A 24,263-nucleotide genomic window follows, 5' to 3' on the forward strand; every position below is an offset into this window, starting at 1 on the left:
TAATCTAGTGACAGGTTGTATATGCCCACTGTTAGATTTAAACAAGTACATAATCTAATGACGGGCATATACAGCTTCCATTGTTAGATTTAAACAAGTACATAATCTAGTGACATTAATGCGGTCGCGCTGTATATGCCCACTGTTAGATATAAACAAGTACATAATCTAGTGACGCGTTGTATATGCCCACTATTAGATTTAAACAAGTACGTAATCTAATGACGAGCATATACATCACTTAGTACATAATCTAGTGACATTAATGTGGTCGGGTTGTATATTCCACTGTTAGATTTAAACAAGTACATAATCTAGTGACGGGCATATACAGCTCGACCGCATTAATGAACCTATGGTCTGTGAAATATTGATTGCCCACTATCAAGTGATCACTGATCCATACGTTGAAATTATATTTATCATTTAAAGGTATAAAGTGATTAATATTTAAAATTATGTTTATTAAAAATATAAATTGAATGGTTTAACGTAATTAATATTTGAAATTATGTCTATTTGATATATAAGAGATTATGAAAATATCCCGGCATCTTTTATTTATGAATATAAGATAAAGATATAGATTAAAAGAAAAATTAATATACTAACATTTTTTAAACTTAGATTGACATTCTCTACATAAAAATAAAAATAAAAAGAAGAAAGATTTATCAAAATACATAATACATAAATAATACATAAATAAAAACAAATGAAAGAAGAATTAATATAAATTCATTTTGTGTGTTTTTAAAAATAAAAAATTTATTTCAAATTAACATGAAAATGTTATTTTATTTGATTAATTTAAGTGATTGAATATTATAAATTATAAATAAAATGTTATGAGATTAAGTAAAATTGAGCTAACTATTTTCATAAATATTATTTTTTTATGTTGTTCAACTTACTATTATCCTTTTAGTATTATCAACATTATAATTTATTTAATTTTCTATATATCGTTTTTAAAATAATATCTCAAATTTTTTACCATAATGTAAATAAACTTAGATTTATTGTAACTTTGGATCTATCAAATATTTAGAGGGATCAAATCTCTTGAAATATAAACTTCTTTTAAAGTGAAAAGATATTTGTAACACCCTCTTCTCAAGTTTACCCAAGTTAACTAGTTCGTTGGAGTAAACATGTGATGAGAGGCTACTATGATGTGATGCAACTCCTCGTGTACAGTGAAGGAAGTGGAATTGACATAACGAAACCAAACTGACCTTCCACACAAGCTACAGAACCTTTAGGAGCTAACCAACCCTTCCAGGTGGCCAACCCTTGAGACAACTTGACATTTCATTGATCTAGTCCCTCAACTGCTCCCATGACAAGCCATGCATGCGATTGAGGCCTTCTAGTCGCTCCCACAGTAAGGCATGCCAACGACTGTGGACTGTTTCACGCAATTATGTGCCAACGACCCCGGATTCTAAGCCACTTTTTCAGGGCCAGGTCTCAGGCCACTACCCAAAACTTCATGAAACCTTCATAAATGAATAATAACAATGGAACAAAGTTACTAATGCAATCATTAGTGCAAGTACTCGATCTAACCCCTACTAGCCATGACAGACATTTTGTCTAACATGTCACAAATATGTAACCTACAAGTCATAACAACATATCTTAGCATAAGGGTCTCATACTTATCTGAGATTCGTAAAGAAGCATTGTTGTTATATCACAATAGTTGTATTATCATCTATTAGGTCATACATTCATTTGTTAATTAAAACATGATGAGAACCATACATCAAGTCTGTCATGAAACATACTCATAACCAGCATATAACCAACAGAAATAACAGGGATATAACAGCCATAAGAGTCACATATGAACCAATACATTTACACATGAAATACCAAGGAGAAGAAGCTCTTATTATTGAATGCAAAAGCTAACTGGGTCTAGGACTTCCACGAACCACCTGACCATAGATTGGGCTGAACCAAATCTTTCTTTCATCCAATCACCCTCGTGCCATATTCCAAGCATGAATGTGGGACTCACATCAAAACCAACCAGGGCTTCCTTGGGCTTCACCACAGTCTCCATTGGATCACTAGGCATGAACCTTCATCAATACAACCAGGCTTTACCGCAATCCCCACTAGATCACTAGGCCCTAAATAAGCATGGATGCCTCCAGATCTCTCCACCTAAACCGTGAGGAATTTGTCCATCTCAACCTCTCAGTTTTACCATGTATCCCGTCATTACCGATCAAGGGATTCTTAGGCCTACGAGGTCTCCACCCTTTGGGCTTTACCGTGTATCCTACTATTACCAGTCAAGGGATTCCTAGGCCCAATCAAGGATATTCCCCTCTGAGTTTTACCATGTATCCCATCATTCACCGCTCAAGGAATTCTTAGACTCAATCAAATGGTATGCACCTTTGAGCTTTTCCATGGTTCCCGCTATTCACCGGTTGAGGATTCTTAGGCTCAATCGAGGTGTTCACATCCAGGCTTTACCGTATATCCCATCCCAGGATTCCTAGGCCTTGTGAATAATCCTGAGACCACCCCACTCAGCTTCGAGTCCATCCGGCAATCCAGCTCAACCAAATACAAGAGAACCCACCACACCATGGCTATCCATAAATGGCAAAGCAAACCTGAAGAACATTGTCACGCTTGGCAAAACCCATGCCAATAACATCAAGAGAACCAAAACTACACATGCATGTACCATGCATGTCAAATCTAGCAAGGAAATCACACATGCAAATCGATACCTGCAAGTAATCTCGTTGTAACTACTTGATCATGTTATTCCTTACTTGATCTTTGCTTCCCTTTGCCTTATTTGTTGTTCCTTTGATTTTCTTGATCCAATGCTAGAATGCTCCAAGAATGCTCTAAGTGTCCAAGAGTGTAAGAGAGAGGGAGAATAGAGAGAGAGCTCCAAAATTGAACTAACAAAAGGTACCAACTGAGCCTCACTAGCCTTTTTATTAATGAGACCTTTGTTTTCTTCAATTTTCCATTATTTTCCTCCTCATATGCAACATGTGACCTTTCACCTTCCTTTTCTCCCAATTTCCATTATTTTCATAAATAAATTGTTAATTAATACCTCGTGCCTTTCAAAATCCTTTGCCATTGTCTTTGTCAATTTCCTTAGCCATAATAAACCAAATGAACACCCACACTAGGATCTTTTTTGCCCACCATTTAGCTTGGAATATGTGTCCCATGACCTTGGTTATTATTTTTCCTTTATTAACTTTATTTACATGGAATTTTGACCAGGGTTGTTCTAGAACCCTCCCCCGGGGAACACCATCCTCGATGTTCAATGAAGCCTACAATCAGCGAACTATTAAAAGCAAAACATATTGTCCATGGAGCTTTATAACTTAGCTTGTTGCAATATTTACAATGATCAACTTGCTAAGAAGCAAACCAACATGACAAACATAGCAACATGACAAACGTAATGACATGACACCCATACCGCTTATTAGAGCTTTATAACACAACTCATGGTAGTATTTACATCCATATACATATACCAAAACATCACATCAAAACATATACCAAAAACATTTGCTCAACCAACGAATAGAGAACTAGGATACATAGCCCACATTTGATCCGCCATCTCCATTGTAGCTTCATAGGGCCCAAAGTGCTTCCACTGCACTTTAACCTACTTGATTGCTCAATTCCGGAGCATGAGCATCTTTCTCTGCAAAATACAATGAGGTTTTGGTTGGAATTCTCCTTCTGGTTCTACCTGCAATACAAATCATTCAATCACATGATTAACATCTTTAACATACTTCTTAAATAATGACACATGGAAAACATCATGGACTTTCCTTGTCGGAGGCAGTGCAAGTAGATAGGCTATTGGTCCAATCCTTTCAATAATCTTGAAAGGTCCACAAAACCGAGGTGCCAGCTTGGCACATGATCTAATCCTCATGGAGCTCTTTTTGGACCTGATGTGCAACTACACTTGTTCCCCAACCTGAAACTCTTTAGACATCTTGTTCCGATATGCATAACTTTTCTACATGTCTTGTGTTACCTTTATATTCTTCTTGATTACCTGCATTTCTTATTCCATCTCTGCCAACATGTCGAGTCCTATTTACACCATGTTCATTGGATCACTCCAATTAATGTGATTATTACAACTCCGCCCGTAGAGTGCCTCGAACGAACTCATCCTTAGTGACTCTTAATACCCATTATTGTAAGCAAATTCAACCAATGGAAGGTACTCTTCCCACTTCCTTTACTGATGCATAACACACATTCTCAACATGTCCTCTAAAATCCTATTGAGCCTCTCTGTTTTTCCATTTCTCTGTGGATGATATGTTGTGATAAAGGCCAACTTTCTTCCTAAACCTGCAAACAACTCCTTCTAAAACTTGGAAGTGAAATTAGTATCCTTGTCTAACACAATCTTCTGTAGAACACCATGTAATCTGACCACATCTCTGATGAAGGCCTATGCCACATCACTAGTTGAATACGTATATTTTACCAGAATGAAGTTTTTTGCCTTTGTCAACTTGTCTACCACAACCATGATAGAATCATGTTGCCTAGATGTCCTCAGAAAACTAGTAATGAAATCCATGGAAATGACCTCCCACTTCTACTCTGGAATCAGAATCGGTTGTAGTAGTCTACCAAGATTCTTACATTTTGCTTTTACCAGTTGATAGTATAAACATCTAGCCACAAACCCTGCGAAGTCCTTCTTCAGGTTCAGCCAATGATAAAACTTCTTCACTGTTGTCATTGTCTTTTGGTATTTTGGGTGACTTGAATATGGTTTTGCATGAAACTCTCGCAAGATACTCTTCTTGAGCTCATTGTTGTCTGGCACGTATATCCTCTCCTTAAATCTGATCAAACCATCTATTGTAAGGCGATAGTTCACATCCTACTCACCTATACCCTGTTGTAACCTATGCCTAAGCTCCATGTACCTGTTATCTTGTTGTCCTGCCTGTAAGATCTAATCCTGTAAGTTCATCCAGAAGAACTCATAGTTGTTATATGATTCAGTACATATGTTGATTTCTATTAGCATCGATGTGCTCTAAGACTCAAAATTTGTAGGGAGGCTAGGACACATGTATTCCACAATACCCAGAAATCATTTTGCCACATTCCACCTAGAGACAGTTTTATTAAAATAATTAATTATTTTTAATGGGTGCCTACGTCTAAACTTAGGAAATTAAGATAATTAAAGAGTATTAATCAAACTGAGGGTGAAACTTCTAGAAGAAGACGAGGATCAAGCCAAAATGATCTAAGCCATTGATTAGAATCTAATATGGACCATTGGTTCTCAACGAGAAGTTTATAAGAGGAGGCTTGATGGGCATTTGGAAAATACATTGGAGAGAGATCAAGAGATTGAATTTCTCAGAGAGCGTAGCAATTGCTAGAGAATCAATTGAGGATATTTTTTGCAGTGAGGGGTAGGGATAGTTCCAGTTGGAGAATTTCCTAATCCGAGAATACATCATAGAGGAGGCAGAGAGAGATCCAGATTAGGCAGTACAGAGGCTACGTTGGGTAGTGTAGGGCCACACATAGGTAGCACTGAGCCTCAAAGGGAATCCACAAATTTGTTGGAGAATCGATTTCCAGAGCCAGAAGCCAGGGTGTGAGTCTGGGAGGGTAGAAGTCCAAGTCTCAGAAGCAAATCGATCAACAGAAGGAGTGACACAGTCTCCAGACGCTGTGACGCAAGGCCTATGTAGTGATTGCGTAGAGGCAATAAGGGACTAGCCATTCTGTGGTTGGATCAGCTAGGATCACCAGTGATAGTGTCAGGTATATCTCACTCATCTCTCTGTTAGTCATATTCTCCGTATTCGATAGCCAACAAAGCATCCAAAGATTGTATTCAGAAAACTACTGCTTAATAATACAAACCCTCAACTATTACACAAGCTTTCCCGCATTGGGTTTTTTCAGGGACATTTGTCCAAAAATAACAGTGTCATATGTTGTGTATTTCTTTCTTGCTCAGTTTCTTATTTCCACATTTAATTTAATAGGTGAAGGTTGCAGTGTATTAGTTTCGGTATTTGTTGTAGGATGTAGTAAATAATTTGTTCAATAATTTAACAAATAAAAGAAGCTTAATCAATCGTTGTAGTAGAAATTTGGGCCTTCCAAATTTTCACATGGTATCAGAGTTGTAGGTTAAGCAAGAGAGTAGAGTTGGAAGAGCCCGGCACTGAAGAGAAAGAGGGAAGTCAAAGTGCTGCATAGGAAGCAAATCGAATCCCTAGACAGATTGCACAGTCTAGGCCAGGAGAGCAATTTTTTTTTTAGGAAAGTTTCTCTCTGAGTGAATTGATAGAGAGAAAGATGTTAGAAAAATACTATATATGACAGAGAAATGCAAGACATATAATATGCAGAAAAACACAAACACATAAAACCAGAGAGACACAAATATACGTGGTTCACCCAGTTTGGGCTACGTCCACCTCGAACAGCCAATCCTTCCTTTCTATTATCTAGCAAAATGAAGAGACACAACCTACAGCAGATCCGTTGTAATATCTTTTGTTTTCTCTCACAATCTCACCTCTCTGTTTCTCGCTTTGAGAATACACATCTGTATCGCAGCCTCAATACAATACCCTCATACAAAGAGAGGGGTTGCCTTCTAGGGCAAAAAACCCTAAACTAAACATAAATTCCATTGTCAAATCATCCGCCTAATGAATGGCCAAGATTGACTAGAAATTACTATACTTTTACAAGGCAATTTTACATCAATTTTTAGCTTTGGGGGTGTTGCCCCTAAAACCCCCGTCGGGGGACCCTTGGCCCCCAGACCCCCAGCCAAGGGGGATTAGCCCCCCCGGACCCCCGTGGGGGGGACAAGTCCCCCGCGCACCCCCACGTGTGGAGGGGTGTACAATCTTCCTGGGGTATACATCCGGCTGAAACAAAGACCTCTAAATAATCATGCTCCACACCCAACAATCTCCCACTTGGAGAATGATTGTAGCAACTCCACCGTTGCTTCATTTTCTAGACAATGACTCCTCTTGGACCTGCTTGTTTCTCATCTTCATCGTCATCCTTGAAGACCAATTGAAACTGAGCATATTCTCAGTTTCTTCCTGGTTACAACTTTTGTTAGCATATATGCAGGATTCTGGCTAGTGTGTATCTTTTCTAGCTTCAACTCTCCATCTTCCAACATTGATTGTATGAAATGGTACTTGAGCTGTATGTGTTTAGTCCTAGAATGAAATGTTGAGTTCTTTACAAGATGAATGGAACTTTGGCTATCACTGTATACCGTGCCCATATCATGCTTCTTACCCAATTCATTCATAAACCTTTGTAACCAAATCATTTCTTTACTAGCCTCTATAACAGCAACATACTCTGCTTCTGTTGTTGAAAGTGCAACAACACTTTGGATTTTTGAAACTCAACTAACAGTTGTTCCACCCACAGTAAATACATATCCTGTAGTGCTCCTCCTGTTATCTCTGTCACCTGCCATATCTGCATCAACATATCCCTGTAGAGAAATGTTTGAACCACCAAAACATAATGCTTGATTTGTGGTACCTCTCAAATATCTGAGAATCTATTTCACTGCCATCCAATGTTCTTTTCCTGGATTGTTCATTTACCTGCTTACAATTCCCACTGCATGTGCAATATCAGGCCTTGTCAAGACCATTGCATACATTAAGCTTCCAATTGCTGATGCATATGGAACTTTAGACATATAATCCATGTCTCTTTGGGTCTTTGGGCACATCTCCTTACTAAGTTTGAAATGGCTAGCAAAAGGTGTACTAACTGGTTTTGCATTATGCATATTAAATCTTTTCAACGCCTTTTGTATGTACTCATTCTGAGACAATGTTAATTTGCAATTTTTCCTATCTCTAGTTATTCTCATACCAAGGATTTGTTTTGCAGCTCCCAAATCCTTCATTGAAAATGAATTTGCCAATTTTCTTTTGAGCACATTTATTTCCTGCATGTTAGACCCTGCAACGAGCATGTCATCTACATACAATAACAATATAATATAGTTGCCATCATTTTGCTTTTTCAGATAAACACAATGATCAGAGTGACATCTAGTATAACCTTGTTCAAACATAAACTTGTCAAATTTTAGATACCACTGCCTTGGAGCCTATTTTAAGCCATACAAGCTCTTTTTCAACCTGCACACTAGTTTCTCCTTCCCTTTTACCTAATATCCTTGTGGCTGCTGCATATATATCTCTTCCTCCAAATCCCCATGGAGAAAGGTTGTCTTTACATCTAACTGCTCAAGATGCAAATCTTCAACTGCCACTAGACTTAAAATAGTTCTGATTGAAGTCATTTTAACAACAAGAGAAAATATTTCATCAAAATCAATACCTTTCTTCTGTGCAAACCCCTTCACCACAAGTCTAGCTTTGTACCTCTGTTTTCCTCCATCTTTTTCCTTCAGCCTGTAAACCCATTTATTCTGCAATGTAGTTTTACCTGCAGGCAACCTGACTAAGTCCCAAGTCTAGTTATGCATTAAGGAGTCCATCTCTTCTTCCACGGCTAACTCCCACTTCTTCCTACTTTCAACCTGCATTTCTTCTTCATAACATTCGAGTTCACCAGAATCAGTCAACAATAAATAATATAATGAAGGAGAGTATCGTTCAGGGGGTAAAATTATCCTGGTAGATCTTCTAACACCACTTTTAGATGTTTGGGGTGCCTGTTGCTGTTGTGGTGGTTGTTGTCGTTGTGGTTGTTGATTATTATTATTTTCAGACACCTTTACTTTTTCAGTGATCCCATAAAGAATTGTGTATTCCTTGTTTTCTTTTTCCTGTTTCTTTTCCTACAACTGATTCTTATACAAGACCTTTTCATTGAATATTACATCTCTGCTCCTAATGATTTTGTGATTTTCATAATCATATAAGTGATAACCAAAGTCATTAACACCATATCCAATAAAGGTACATTTCTTTGATTTTGCCTCAAGCTTTGTTATATTTTCTTTATTAATATGGACAAAGGCTTCACAACCAAAAGGCTTTAAAAAGGAGTAGTTTACCTTTTTATCTGTCCATGCTTCCTCTGGAATACAATCATCCAAGGAACTTGAAGGTCCTCTATTTATTAGATAAACAATAGTATCTACAACATCTGCCCAAAATTGTAAAGGCAATCCTGCATGCAATCTCATGCACCTTGCACGCTCCATGATTGTTCTATTCATCCTTTCTAACACACCATTTTCTTGTGGTGTTCTTGGAACTGTCTTCTCTCTGCAAATTCCATGCTCTGAACAATACCTATCAAACTCTTTGCTGCAATATTCACCTCCATTGTTTGATCTGAGACACTTCAATTTCTTTCTTGTTTCAATCTCAACCAAAGCTTTCCATTTCTTGAAAGTATTAAATACATCATATTTATTATGAATACAATAAATCCAAGCCTTTCTAGTTGCATCATCAATAAAAGTAACATAATAACGAGAGCCACTGAGAGATGATACCTGAGCAGGTCCCCATACATCTGTATGCACAAGCTCTAATTTTTCACTCTTCTTTTCTTTCCCAACTCCGAGAAATCTGACTTTCTTCGGTTTTCCATAAATGCAATTCTCACAGAAGTCCAAATCAACATTCTTCAAACCCGGCAACAAATTCCTTGAGTGAAGAATCTTCATCCCCTTCTCACTCATGTGTCTGAGCCTATGACGCCATAATGTTGCATCTGCTCCTTTGGAAGTTAAAGCATTAACAGAGTTAGAAATACCATTGCATAAATACAATGTACCAACCTTTTCGCCTTTTGCTATTACCAGGGCTCCTTTGGTGACCTTCTAAACTTTATCTGTGAAAGTTGTCACACAACCTTCACCGCCTAACTGCCTTGTTGAAATCAGATTTTTCTTCAGACCTGAAACATGCCTTACCTCCTTTAGTAGCCATTGGTTTCCATTTTGCTGATTTACAAGAACCTTACCCATTCCAAAAATTTTACAGGGTTTATCATCACCCAAACGGACTTGTCCAAAATCTCCTTGAACATACTCATGAAAATATTTCTTATCAGGTGTATCATGGAATGAGGCCCCTAAATCTACCACCCAGGAATCAGTAATATTTTCGAAAGAAAGAATCAAAGCATCTTGTAACACCTCACCTGTCATATTTGCTTCATGATTGTTTTCTTGCTGTGCATCTCCTTCTTTTCCCTTCCGAGATCTACAGTCTTTCTTTAGGTGTCCTTTCTTTCCGCATTTCCAGCACACTATCCCCGATGTGGACTTGGATCTACCTTTCCTTGATTTACTGCGATATCCTGAGCTCTTTCCTCTTTCCATTTTTCTTCCCCTAGGCTCTGCACTCAAAGCATTACCTGATGTCTCACTAGAGCTTTTCCGTCGCATTTCCTCGCTAAGGATAGCACCGAAAACATCATCAAAATTTAAGGTACTAGATCCAGAAGCAAAGTTACTAATGGCCATTACTAAACCATTCCAACTTTTTGGCAATGAGCACAAGAATAATAGAGCTCTAACTTCATCATCAATGTTTACCCCTACAGAACTTAACTAACTTGTAACTGTATTAAAATCATTTAAATGGTCTGCAACAGATCCACTTTCCGACATCTTCATATTAAATAACCATTTCATACGAAATGCCTTTTTTGAGGCCGAGGGTTTTTCATATAGTTTCGCCAACGCCTGAATCAAACCCTCTGTCGTTGTTTCCTTCGAAATGTTGAAGGTGACCGACATTGTGAGGCACAACCGTACTGTTATGAGTGCCTTTCTATCGAGAATGTTCCATTCTTCATCTGTCATACCCGTCGGCATCTTTGTTTTTGGACTCAATGGTAGGTACAGATCTTTTTGATATAGATAATCTTCCATCTGCATCTTCCACAGCGGGAAGTTTTGGCTGTTAAATTTATCGACCCTAAACTTACCATCTTCTGCCATTGCTCCCACTCGAACGAGAAACCCTTCTTTCCTGTGATTTTATCAACCAAATAGACCTTCAACTCTGATACCAGTTGTTAGAAAAATACTATATATGATAGAGAAATGCAAGACATATAATATGCAGAAAAACACAAACACATCAAACCAGAGAGACACAGATATACATGGTTCACCCAGTTTGGGCTACGTCCACCTCAAACAACCAGTCCTTCCTTTCTATTATCCAACAAAATGAAGAAACACAACCTACAACAAATCCGCTATAATATCCTCTGTTTTCTCTCACAGTCTCACCTCTCTGTTTCTCGCTCTGAGAATACACATCTGTATCACAACCTCAATACAATACCCTCATACAAAGAGACGAGTTTCCTTCTAGGGCAAAAAACCCTAAACTAAACATAAATTTTACTGTCAGATCATCTGCCTAATGAATGGTCCAGATTGACTAGAAATTACTATACTTTTACAAGGCAATTTTACATCTGTTTTAGCTTCGGGGGTGCTGCCCCCAAAACCCTCGCCAGGGGACCACTGGCCCCCGGACCCCCGTTGTACAATCTTCTTGGGGTATACATCCGACTGAAACAAAGACCTCTAAATAATCATGCTCCACACCCAACAAAAGACTTTCAAATCGAAGTTTGCTAGTGTCAGAAGGAGGAGTGCAGAAGCATCAGCGCAAAGCATATTTCTTGTGAGATGCATTTTTCTGCAGCAGTTGTTGGGGCAAAAAAAATGTCAGAAGAGAGAACGAGACCCTACCTTGAGGGAATTCTTCTTTAGAGGACTTCCAGCCAAGAAATCTGAATTCTTGTTTGTTGAGCAGCAACAGGGAGCAGTAGATCTACTAACTCCAGCAGGGAGTGCGAAGGCCAGCCCAGCAACAGTGCAGAGGAGGTAGCTTGACATTTCGTTGGCAGAGATGGCAGCAAATGGGTTGCGAGATCAGGATCATTGGAAGGTGCATCCAACTATGTGATCTAGAAGGCAAGAATCTCATGTCTTATGGATGAGCACGATCTCAAAACCTATGTCGATAGTGTGGTAGTTGTACCTGCAGATTCATATTTGCTCAAGAAGTATAAGGTTGAGATAGCAAAGGCCAAACGATTGATCCTTGACGGAGTGAGAGATTGCGTAGTATGTCACATTGTCGGCAAGGATACTGCGTCACAGATGTGGGAAGCATTGGCTACGCTATACAAAGGATCTTTTGAGCAGCGAAATATGTACGTAGAGCAAAGGATTAGATCCACACCGATGCAAAAGGGGGAACACATTGATCCGTTCCTAACGAAGCTTCAAGAAATCTCAAACTCGTTGGCAGCTGTGGGGTCAACACCTCAGCCTACTGAGATGGTGAGGCTGGCCCTGAATTCAGTCTCAGAAGAATGGCAAGTGTTTGTCTAGAGTATCCTGGGCAGAGAGAGATTTCCATATTGGGAAGGGATGTGGGTCGCACTTCAGTAGGAAAAGATGAGGAGAGACTTGGTCAAGTGCAAAATTGATAGCAACAACAACAGTGGGACAAATCCCAAGGAGGAGGAAGAGAATGCAACACTTGCATCTAAGGGGCAGTAGGAGCAATAGAGAAATAAGAAGGACAAGGAAAAGAAGCATGATCTAAAGATTGCATCCGCAAAGATTGAGGAGGAGGAGTTTGCCATGGTTGCCTAGATACCTCCAGGGGAGAGGTGGGGTGATCTAGAACTATAGTTCAAAAGAACTGCAGATGGGCAAGATCCTTCAGGAGTCCACCTCTTGGATCAATACCTTGCTACAGGAGCCCAGATGAGAAGTAGCAGGATGGACCAGTGTTAGTTGGTGTAGAGGAGTGTCAGAGTGCCAGTTGCAGTGGCTAGGAGTGCCAGAGACTAAGCAGCGCAAAGCAGAATTGGCAACAGTGTAGTTGGCACAGTACAGAGTCAACAACAATGTAGAAGCTTCAGAGGGTCAGCGCAGAGAATAGCAACAGTCAAAACTCCAGCAACAGATGCATAATGTTGAACACCTTTTCAGTAAATTTGGATGATTTTTCGTTGTTGATGCAATAGTAGTAGTAAATGGAGAAGGTTGCAGCGCAGATGCAATATTGGCAGTGGCAGTGCCAGTAACAACACAAATGCAAAACTTATGAGGGTTGCAGTACATATGCAGTGTTGGCAGTGGCAAGGTCAGCAACAATACAATTGCAGCAGTTGCATAGTAGTTGGTGGGCAATGATTTCAAACATCAACAGCATAGAGGGAGATGTTACATAGCAGGGTGATGCTTCAACAAGTTGCATTACTAGAGCACATTTCTCGCTAAGAGGGAGTGTTGATTTCTGGTAGCATTGGGTGTGCTCTAAGCCTCAAAATTTACAGGGAGGCTAGGACACATGTATTCCACAATACCCAAAAACCGTTTTGGAAAATTCCACCCGGAGACAGTTTTATTAAAATAATTAATTATTTTTAATGGGTGCCTAAGTCTAAACTTAGGAAATTAAAATAATTAAAGGGTATTAATCAAACCGAGGGTGAAACTTCTAGAATAAGACGAGGATCAAGCCAAAATGATCTGAGCCATTGATTAGAATCTAATATGGGTTATTGGTTCTCAACGAGAAGATTATAAGAGGAGGCTTGATGGGCATTTGGAAAATACATCGGAGAGAGATCAAGAGATCGAATTTCTTAGAGAGAGAAGTGCAACAATTGTTAGAGAATCGATTAAGGAGATTTCTTGTAGTGAGGGGCAGGGATAGTTCCGGTTGGAGAATTTTCTGATCTGAGATACATCGTAGAGGAGGCAGAGAGAGATCCATAAGAGGCTACACTGGGCAACGTAGGGCCACACATAGGCAGCGCTGAGCCTTAGAGGGAATCCGCAAGTTTGCGAGAAAATCGATTTCCAGAGCCAGAAACTGGGGTGTGAGACCAGGAGGGCAGAAGTTGAAGTCTCAAAAGAAAATCGATCATCAGAAGGAGTGACACAATCCCCAGAAGCTATGACGCAGGGCCTACATAGTGATTGCGTAGAGGTTACACAGAGGTAGCAAGGGACTAGCCATTCTGTGGCTGGATCAGTCAGGATCACCAGTGATAGTGTGAGGTATATCTCACTCATCTCTCTATCAATCGTATTCTTTGTATTGGATAACCAACAAGGCATCCAAAGATTATTTTAAGAAAACTACTGGTTAATAATACAAACCCTCAGCTGCTGCACCAGTTTTCTCGCATTAGGTTTTTCCGGGGACATTTGTCTAAAAATAATGGTGTCATATGTTGTGTATTTCTTTCTTACTTAGTTTCTTGTTTCTGAATTTAATTTAATATGTGAAGGTTGCAGTGTATTAGTTTCAGTATTTTTTGTAGGATGTAGTAAATAATTTGTTCAGTAATTTAACAAATAGAAGAAGCTGAATCAATTGTTGCAATAGAAATTTGGGCCTTCCAAATTTTCATAACCTGTATCTGCTTGCTAAGAGCATTTGCAACCATGTTCTCATTACCTTTGACGTACCTGATCTCAAAGTCAAACTCGTTGATCGTGGCCAACCATCTAAATTGTTTGGCATTCTGTAACACCCTCCTCCCACATTTACCCAAGTTAATCAGCCCACTAGGGTAAACATGTGACAAGAGGCTACTTGATCCAATGGATCAAAATAGTGCTCAAAATTCAAAGTGTGTGATAGAGCTCGAAACTTGAACGACTCGATAGATCTCGGTGACCTAAATCCAACACAACTCGTTTCATTCAAATCCGACATCGGATGCTCCTAGAATCACGTTTTGTTAGTTTTTGGAAACAATTAAAAAAAATGAAATTTGAGTTGCAAGGATGCCCAATTAGCAGTTTGTACGTAGATTGGGCCATGACTTGGCAGGTGACTGGGTTTTTCATTGGACAATGGTTGGTCAACACTTGGCATCAAATTATTGGTTAAATTTTGTTCTGGTGGCCTAATGAGGGAGTGCCACGTGGGCCAACCAGTGGCTGCCATGTGGCCTCCTCATGGCTAACCAAAATTTGTATGGAGGACGAACAACACCCCTAGGAGTCGAACTTGAGACCAAGTACCAAGCAACCAAGAGCCATACCATCGCACCATCACTATGTCACTTAATATTGAATGGATGTGAATTATATTCAAGATTTAATGTTAGCATGGTTGGGGGTAGGACCAGGGCTAACCTAACCCTAGTCACCACACCCAAGAGGATCGTGGGCCAGGGCTTAGCCCCAACCTCGTGGTCACTGTCCTCCATACAAAACAGAGGAACCCTGGCTGAAGAACTGGTGGCGGTGAAAAGTGGGTCAGCCCCAAAGAGCCAGCCCCAAGCCATATGGAATTCCATACGACTACCAGTGAAAGAGCAAGAGGAGCCAGCGGAAAGGTGCTTGCAGCTAGGGCTAGCCCTGGGCCATATGGCCTCCACATGACCTCACCGCAGTGAATGGAGCGCTCAGTCAGAAATGTAGAATTTAAGTGCTAAGCCCAGGTTATATGGAGTAATAAGACCGTGTGTCAAGCAATTGGGGGCTTGACCGCTGAGGGTGAGCAATTAGCCCCGACCCTTAGGCACGTGGCCCCCATGTGGCCTATTTTTTCAGAACTGGGGGCTTAATGGCACCCTTAACGGTCCTACAAATTCGCCCGCCGAGCAGGAATTATGCCAGGTTTAGTGTGTCGGTTATGCATTTGGGGTGCTCAAGCCAGGTTAAGCCCGAATTGGAGGATGGTTAGCTGCGAAATTTGGGAAAATGAAGAAACAAACATAGCTTCCTCAGTTTTTGGCGAAATGAGGTGTAGAAAGAACCAAAATGGGGGTTTTTTACTACTCTGGAGCCATTGGAGACATTGTTTTAGCATTATTAGCACTGTAACTTGATGTAAACACGTATTTTTTTAGCATAATGCAAGAGGCCCAACATTGGAAGTTGGACCAGGAGATGTAGCCCAGGAAGGGTGAACTCCTTTATCATTTGTTGTATTGTGTTTGTTGTTATGGTACTGAAGTATGCTTTATTTTATACCAAACTAAGATAAAAATCATATTTTATGTGTTTAGTAAATTGATCCTCTACCCAAAACACATATACTTACACTTGCAAAATTGTTTAAAAAAATCTTCAAGTTTATACATTTAAATCATTTTGGTATCAGAGCAACATGTTATTGTGAAGATTTGATTTGTTTGCAAGTGTTTTTCTGATGCTTACAAGGTTTAAGCTCACAAGAGGAGAAGGAGAACTTGTGGAGCCAAGATCTCAAATTGTTTCAAGGAGAACAAACACACCTCATGCTTTAATAGTCATGGCACATGAAGAAGGTCCTGAAGAGATGTTTGAAGATGAGAAGACTTTCAAAAAATCATTCTTTGAAATGTTTGAGATGGTTAAGGTTTTGTATGAGGAGAGGAATTCTAGATTGTATGGAGAAATCTCAAAACCTCATGGAGGGAAAGGAGACAAATCTCCAAAAGGGAATGGAGGGAATGGTGGCAAACCACTAACTTCACCTCCATCATCATCCTCATTATCATCTTCATCCTCATCTTCAACTTCTTCTACCCTTTCACAAACACATCCAAATTCCCCAAGGGGTCATGGTAAAACTCCTTTGCTTAAGCTTGACATTAAGTTTGAATTGCCTATGTACAATGGAGAGGTAAATGCAGAAAGATTAGATAACTGGATTCATCAGACTGAAGTGTATTGTAGGATACAAAGAATCAAAGACGATGAAACCAAGATTTAGCTTGATTCTCTTAGATTGGAAGGTGCAACACTAATTTGGTGGGAAGACAAAACTTAAGAGGACATGAAGAAACATGGTAAGTTTTTATCCTCCTAGAATGATTTTGTTGTTGCAATAAGAAGGAAATTTTATCCATTAGCATACATGCAGAAAGCTATTATGGATTGGAAGAACTTTAGGCAAGTTAAAGGGAAAATGTGTAATCTTATACTCAAAAATTTAGGAAAAGAGCTTTGATTTCGGGTATAGATTTGTCCTCACAAGATAATGTTTTCTCAAATATATTGGAGGATTTCATGGTTATTTGAGACATACCATTCTCACATATAACCCTACAAAACTAGATGAAGTTTATGTTCAGGCAAGAGGGAAAAATGTTTCTAAATAAACTAGTGAGAGTTTGTTTGAGTCTGGAGAAAAGGGAAAGGGTAAGTTCAAAGGAAAAGGGAAAAAGAATGATGCCATCAAGATGGAGAAATAAAATATCACATGTAAACGTTGTTCCAAAGAGGGCCATGATGAATATCATTGCTGGAAACTTCATCCAGAAATGAGACCCAAAAATTTTAAGAACAAGGAGAAAGAGAAGACAACTGCAACTACACAACATGATTTAGGTTTAGATCCTGAAGATGAAACAAATATCACAACCATGGGTTTGAAAGGTAAGGACATGTCAAGTACTAGTTCTTCAAATTGTCTCACTGAAATTGAAGATGAAAAACAAGAATAGAGATTTTCCATATTAGAGTTATTTCAAAACATACCAAGATAGATACACTGTTTGATTGTGGTTCACAAGAAAATCTTATCTTAGAAGACATTGTCAAGAATTTTAATTTAGAAACCGTTCCTCGTCCACCTTATCCTTTAGGTTGGATATGTGACAATGAAAAATGCATGTGACAAAAAGATGTAAATTGAAATTTGCAATCACTACAAACTTTTTAGATGAGGTAGAGCTTGATGTAATTCCAATTGATATATGTGGTATTGTTTTGGGAAGCCCATATCTATATGATAGGAGAGTTATTTTTCATCACCATGAGAACAAATATCATTTGTTCAAGAATGGGATTGAGTACATTGTTAGAGCATACAGTAAAAAGTTGAATGCATCTCTTGTAAATGCAGGACAAATGAAGAGGAATGTTAATGCTAGCCATAACTTTGCATTGTTAATGATCAAACATGAAGGTGTTGAAGAATCTAAAGCCTTTCAAGGATATGAATCAAGTTTGAAATCTGATTTCATTGATGTTTCTAATTCATGTGATAAGATGTTTCAGGAGTCTAACATGTTGCCTCCTAAAAGAGGTAAACAAAATGAAGTAAATTTGCAGAAGGATGCATCATTGTTGAACATTGGTGTGAATAAGATGTTCGTGTTAAAGCATGCAGAGGTCAAAGAGAAAATGCAAAAGCAAATTGAAAAAGAGGACATTGATTCCAAAACTTCTTCTTGTGGGTTTCATAATGTGTTGACTTTGAAATGGGATGGTGCATGGTGATGGCGATGACATTTGGTCAAGAGTCAAGCCAAGCACTAGGCTAGACATGGTAAGCATTGTCATGACGACAGTGTTTAAGGTGAGAAGAATTTGAGATTGTTTAAGTTTCCTTTGACTAGAGACTGAGGAGGGAATGTGTTTATTCCTTCAAAGGCAGTTTTTTGTTTTGCATATTCTGGGAAATTGCAGCAAGATGTCATCTATGATAGCAAGACAAGGACTCCAAAATCAGGGAAAATGATGTATTTTCATGAAAAGCTCAAAATGACAAATTCAAGCAAATTTCAGTGGATTGAGACTAGAAGGGTGAGGGAACTGTACCCTCATCTATTTGTTGACTGATAAAGAGCTTTTGGAGGTCCAAAAGCTTCCAATGGGGAGGAGTGATCCAGTGGATCAAAATAGTGCTCAAAATTCAAAGTGTGTGACAGATCTCGAAACCTGAACGAATCGATAGATCTCGATGACCTGAATCCAATGTAACTCATTTAACTCAAATCCAACATCGGATGCTCCCGGAATCATGTCCTGTTCGTTTTTGGAAACAACTAAAAAAATGAAATTTGAGTTGCAGGGATGCCCAATGAGTAGTCTATACCTTGACTGGGCCATGACTTGGCAGGTGACTGGGTTCTTCATTGGCCAATGGTTGGTCGACACTTGGCATCACGTTATTGATTCAACATTGTTGTGGTGGCCCAATGAGGGGGTGCCATGCGGTCCAACAAGTGGCTGCCATGTGGCCTCCTCATGGTTGACCAAAATTTGTATGGAGGTTGAACAACACCCCTGGGAGTTGAACTTGAGACCAAGTACCAAGCAACCAATAGCCATACCGTCGCGCCACTTCTATGTCACTTAATATTGAATGAATGCAAATTTTATTTAAGGTTTGAAGTTGGCATAGTTGGGGGTAGGACCGGGAATAAATCCCAACCCTGGTCATCGCACCCAAGAGGACCAAGGGACGAGATCATGGGCCAATGCTTAGCCCCAACCCCATGGTCACCACCCTCCATATAAAATAGTGGAACCCTGGCTAAAGAACTGTTGGTGGTGAAAAGGGGGCCAACTTCAAAGAGCTAACCCCAAGCCATACGGAATTCCAAACGACTACCGATGAAAGATTAGGAGGAGCTAGTAGAAAGGTGCTTGTAGCGGGGACTAGCACCAAGCCATATGACCTCCACGTGACCTCACAGTAGCGGATGGAACACTCAGTCAACATCGTAGAATTTAAGTGTTAAGCCCAAGTTATATGGAGCAATAAGACCGCGTGTCAAGTGGTTGAGGGCCCGACTGACAAGGGCGGGTATTTAGCCCCTGGACCTATACATGTGGCCTCCATGTGGCCTAATTGTTTGGAATTGGAGGCTTAATGGCGCCCTGAATGGTCCTACGAATTCACTCACTGAGCGAGAATTGTGTTAGGTTTAGTGCGTTGGTTCTGCGTTTGGGGCACTCAAGTCAGGTTGAGGCCAAATTGGAGGATGGTTAGGTGCAGAATTTGGGAAAATGAAGAGACAAGCATAACTTCCTCAGTTTTTGGCTAAATAAGGTGTAGAAAGAACCAAAATGGGGGTTTTTTACTGTTCTGGAGCTATTGGAGACATATTTTTTTACCATTCTGAGCATTGTAACTTGATGTAAACACATATTTTTGAGCATAATGGAAGAGGTCCAATATTGGAAGCTGGACTAGAAGATGTAGCCCAGGAGGGGTGAACTCCTTTATCATTTGTTGTCTTGTGTTTGCTGCTATGGTACTAATGTCTTCTTTATTTTCTGCCAAATTGAGATAAAAATAATATTTTATGTGTTTAGTAAATTGATACTCTACCCAAAACATATATAATTTACACTTGCAAATTTGTTTAAAAAAATCTTCAAGTTTATACATTTAGATCAATATTATTATGTGATTCAACTCCCCATGTATAGTTAAGAAAGTAGAACTGTCATAACGAAACCAAACTGACCTTCCACACATGTTACAAAACATTCAAGAGCCAACCAACCCTTCCAGGTGATCAACCCCTGAAGCAACTTGAAATTTCACTGATCTGGACCCTTATCCGCTCCCATGACAAGCCATGCATGTGACTGAGGCCTTCTAGCCACTCCCACAACAAGGCATGTCAATGACTATGGACTTTTCCAGGTAGTTTTGTGCCAGTGACCCTAGATTCTAAGCCACTTTTTCAGGGCTAGGTCTCAAGCCACTACCCAAAACTCCATGAAACTTCTAGAAATGAATAATAACAAGGAAACAAAGATACCAATGCATTCACTGGTGCAAGTACTTGATCTGACCCATACTAGCCATGACAGGCATTTTGCCAAACTTGTCACAAATATGTAATCTACAGGTCATAACAACATATCTAAGCATAGGGCTCTCATACTTATCTGAGATTCGTAAATAAACATTGTTGTCATATCACAACAGTTGCATTATCATCTATTAGGGCATATATACATTGTACATTCATTTTTTAATAAAAACATGATGATAACCATACATCAAGTTTGTCATAAAACATACTCATAATCAACATATAACCAACATAAATAACAAGGATATAACAACCATAAAAACCACATAGGAACCAATACATTTACACATGAAATACCAAGGAGAAGAAGCTGTCATTAATAAATGTTAAATCCAACCAAGTTTGGGACTTCCACGAATCACCCGACCATATATTTCTTTCATCCGATCACCCCCATGCCATATTCCAAGCATGAATGTGGGACTCAAAACCAAACCAATCCAAGTTACCTTAGGATTTACCACAATCCCCACTGAATCACTAAGCCCTAAATAAGCATGGATGTCACTAGATTTCTCCACTTGTAACATGAGGAATTTCTCTCCCTCCTAGTCTCTACGCTTTACTGTATATCCCGCCATTTACCGATTGAGGATTCATAGGTCTAATTGAGATTCCACCCTCCATAATTTACCATATATCCCATCATTCACTAGTTGAGGATTCCTAGGTGTGATCGAGGGCACACACCTCTATGATTTACCGTATATCTCACCATTCACTGGTCGAGGATTCCTAGGCCTATCAAGGCACACAAAATTTGGCTTTACATCAATCCCACCTTCTCCAGTTCAAGGATTCCTAGGTGATGTGTTTTTTCTTTCAGAGACCACCTCATAGAGTTTCGAAACCATCCCACAATCCAGCTCAACCAAATACAAGAGAATCCACCACACCATGGCTATCCGGAAATGGCAAGGCTAGGTTGAAGAACATTTAACACCTAGCAACCCCCATTCTAATGACAGCAAGAGAACCAATTACACACATGCATGTACCATGCATGCCAAATCTAGCAGGGAAATCACACATGCAAATCGATACCTGCAAGTAATCCCGTTGTAGTCGCTTGATCCTGCTCTTCCTTGCTTGATCTTTGATTTCCTTTGCCTTCTTGGTTATTCCTTTTCCTTCCTTGATCCAATGCTAGAGTTCTCCAAGAAAACTCTAAGTGTCCAAGACTGTGAGAGAGAGAGAGAGCTCCAAAACTGAATTGACAAAAGGTACCAATTGATCCTCGAAAGCCTTTTTATTAATGAGGCCTATATTTTCTTCATTTTTCCATTATTTTCCTCCTCACATGCAACCTGTAACCTTTCACCTTGCAAAAAATGACATTTTTCCTTTCTAGAGCCTTTGTCGTTACCTTTGCCAATTTCCTTAGCCATAATAAACCATTTGAACACCCACATTAGTATGTTTCGCCCAACATTCAGCTTGGAATATGTGTCCCATGACCATGGTTATTATTTTTCCTTTATTAACTTTATTTACATGAGATTTTGACAGGGTTGTTACACATTCAGATTCAATTGGTTAAATAGATACCTCAATCCACTGTGATCACTCATAAATACAAACCTCATGCTAAGAAGATAACACCTCCACATCTTTAATGCATGAATTATTTCTGCCAACTCAAGATCATGTATTGGATAATTATGCTCATGATCATTCAGTTTCCGTGACTCGTAACATACTTCTTGTCATTTTTGCATAAGGACTCCACCAAGTCCTTTCTTGCAAGCATTTGTACACACCACAAACTCTTTATCCATATATGCAATCTTTAACACTAGAGTATTCATCAACAACTGATTTAATTGCTCAAAACTTGCGACACATTCCTCTGTCCATTCAAAAGTCTTACCTTGCTTCTATTGTGATGTAATAATATATGCAATCAGAGAGAAATTCTAGATGAACCTCCTATAGTAACCTCCTAGCCCAATTAATGATCTTACCTCATCCACATTTCTAGGAGTTGCCCACTCCATGATAACCCTTATCTTTTCTGGATCCACTTCTATGCCTTCCTTGGAAACGAAGTGTCCCAAGTAATGTACCTTTGTCTGAAAGAAACTGCATTTATTGAGCTTAGCATACAACTAATGCTCTCTCAACAATATCAATACTATTGCTAAGTGTTCAACATGTTCTTCCTCATTCTTTGAATATATCAAGATGTCGTCCATAAATATAATAACAAACTTGTCCAGATAAGGATGCAATACACTATTCATTAAGCACACAAAGGTAGTTGGAGCATTAGTAAAATCAAATGGAACTACAACAAACTCATAATGCCCATACCTGGTCTAGAAGGTTGTGTTGTAAATATCCTCTTCCTTGATGCATTCTTAATGGTATCCTGATTGCACATCAATCTTCGAGAACAATGTTGCTCCCTTCAACTGATCAAATAAGTCATCAATCTTCGACAATGGATACCTATTCTTGATGGTTACCTTGTTCAACTGCCTGTAATCAATGCATAGCCTTAAAGTGCCATTATTCTTCTTCACAAACAACACTGGTTCACCCCACAAGGATACACTTGGCCTAATTGATGGGTCTCTAAATTAGACATAAATTAAGGCCCATGCCTCTAAATTAAACATAAATTAAGGCTCATCTAACCATCCTTCATTATATTAAACCTCTCTTTTTGCATTAGATAATGTATTTTTAACTTTAATATATTCATTAAGGAGGTTTATGAATAATTGCATATTTGTGCCTAATATTATTTATTTTTGTGGAATATTATGAGAATATTGGGCAGATTATGAAGATTTAGAGGAGGAGATAATTTAGGGACTTGCTCCCTATTATAGGAGGATCAATATTAAATAATAAATTAACAAGATATGGAATTATGGCACAAAGTGCAGAACTCCAATGATTGAGAAAATCTATGAATGTGTTCCCTGCCATTTATTGTAGATTCCTAGTAATGGGAACCAAATCCACTAATCAAGGGATTTTGGTGGGGAAATCTTCCTCATTTCATGGGGAATGATTCTTAATCATTTTGTATAAGTACCAAGTCGAAATTTCCTCTAGGGAGAGATTTTTATTAGTCTTCTTGTGGAGAGAACTCGTGATTTTGTAGATCCATTTTATTTTCTTGCAGGGATGTAATTGTATTGATGAAGATAATGAAGATTGGTGTCATGTTCAACTTCTAAATCTTGTTTTCCTTCATAGGTCTCTGAGTTTCCTTGGGCTTGGCTATCCTAGGAGCCTCAGAGCCCATTTGTATCATTTGTTTTTCTTCTTTTCACTTCTTATTCACACGCCTTTCTTGTTCTTATTTCTTTCCATTTCTGCATTTAGTATTAATGATTTCTTGTTGTAGGATTGGGTTAAATAGTTGATATAAGTTCTTTTGCAGGATCAAAAGAATCATTTCATCATTGGAAACGCTTTGGAAGGTCATAGTAATCATTGAGCTACTTGGATTAGTCTTCTTATTCCCAAATCTAGATTTCTGGAACTCTTTTTTAGCAAAGAACAATAAATTTCTGCTATTTTTTAGAGCATGCTAACAAGCTTCAATCGAGTTGGTTCCACTTGCATTAGATCACAAAAACATTCTATTTAATAACAAAATTTACCCCATTTCATTTTCACTTGATTAGGTTAGG

This window comes from Pinus tabuliformis, chromosome 1_2 (assembly GCF_031772625.1).
Source record: "Pinus tabuliformis cultivar Carrire ecotype Pingquan chromosome 1_2, CPIR1, whole genome shotgun sequence".
In the NCBI taxonomy this organism is placed as follows: Eukaryota; Viridiplantae; Streptophyta; class Pinopsida; order Pinales; family Pinaceae; genus Pinus; species Pinus tabuliformis.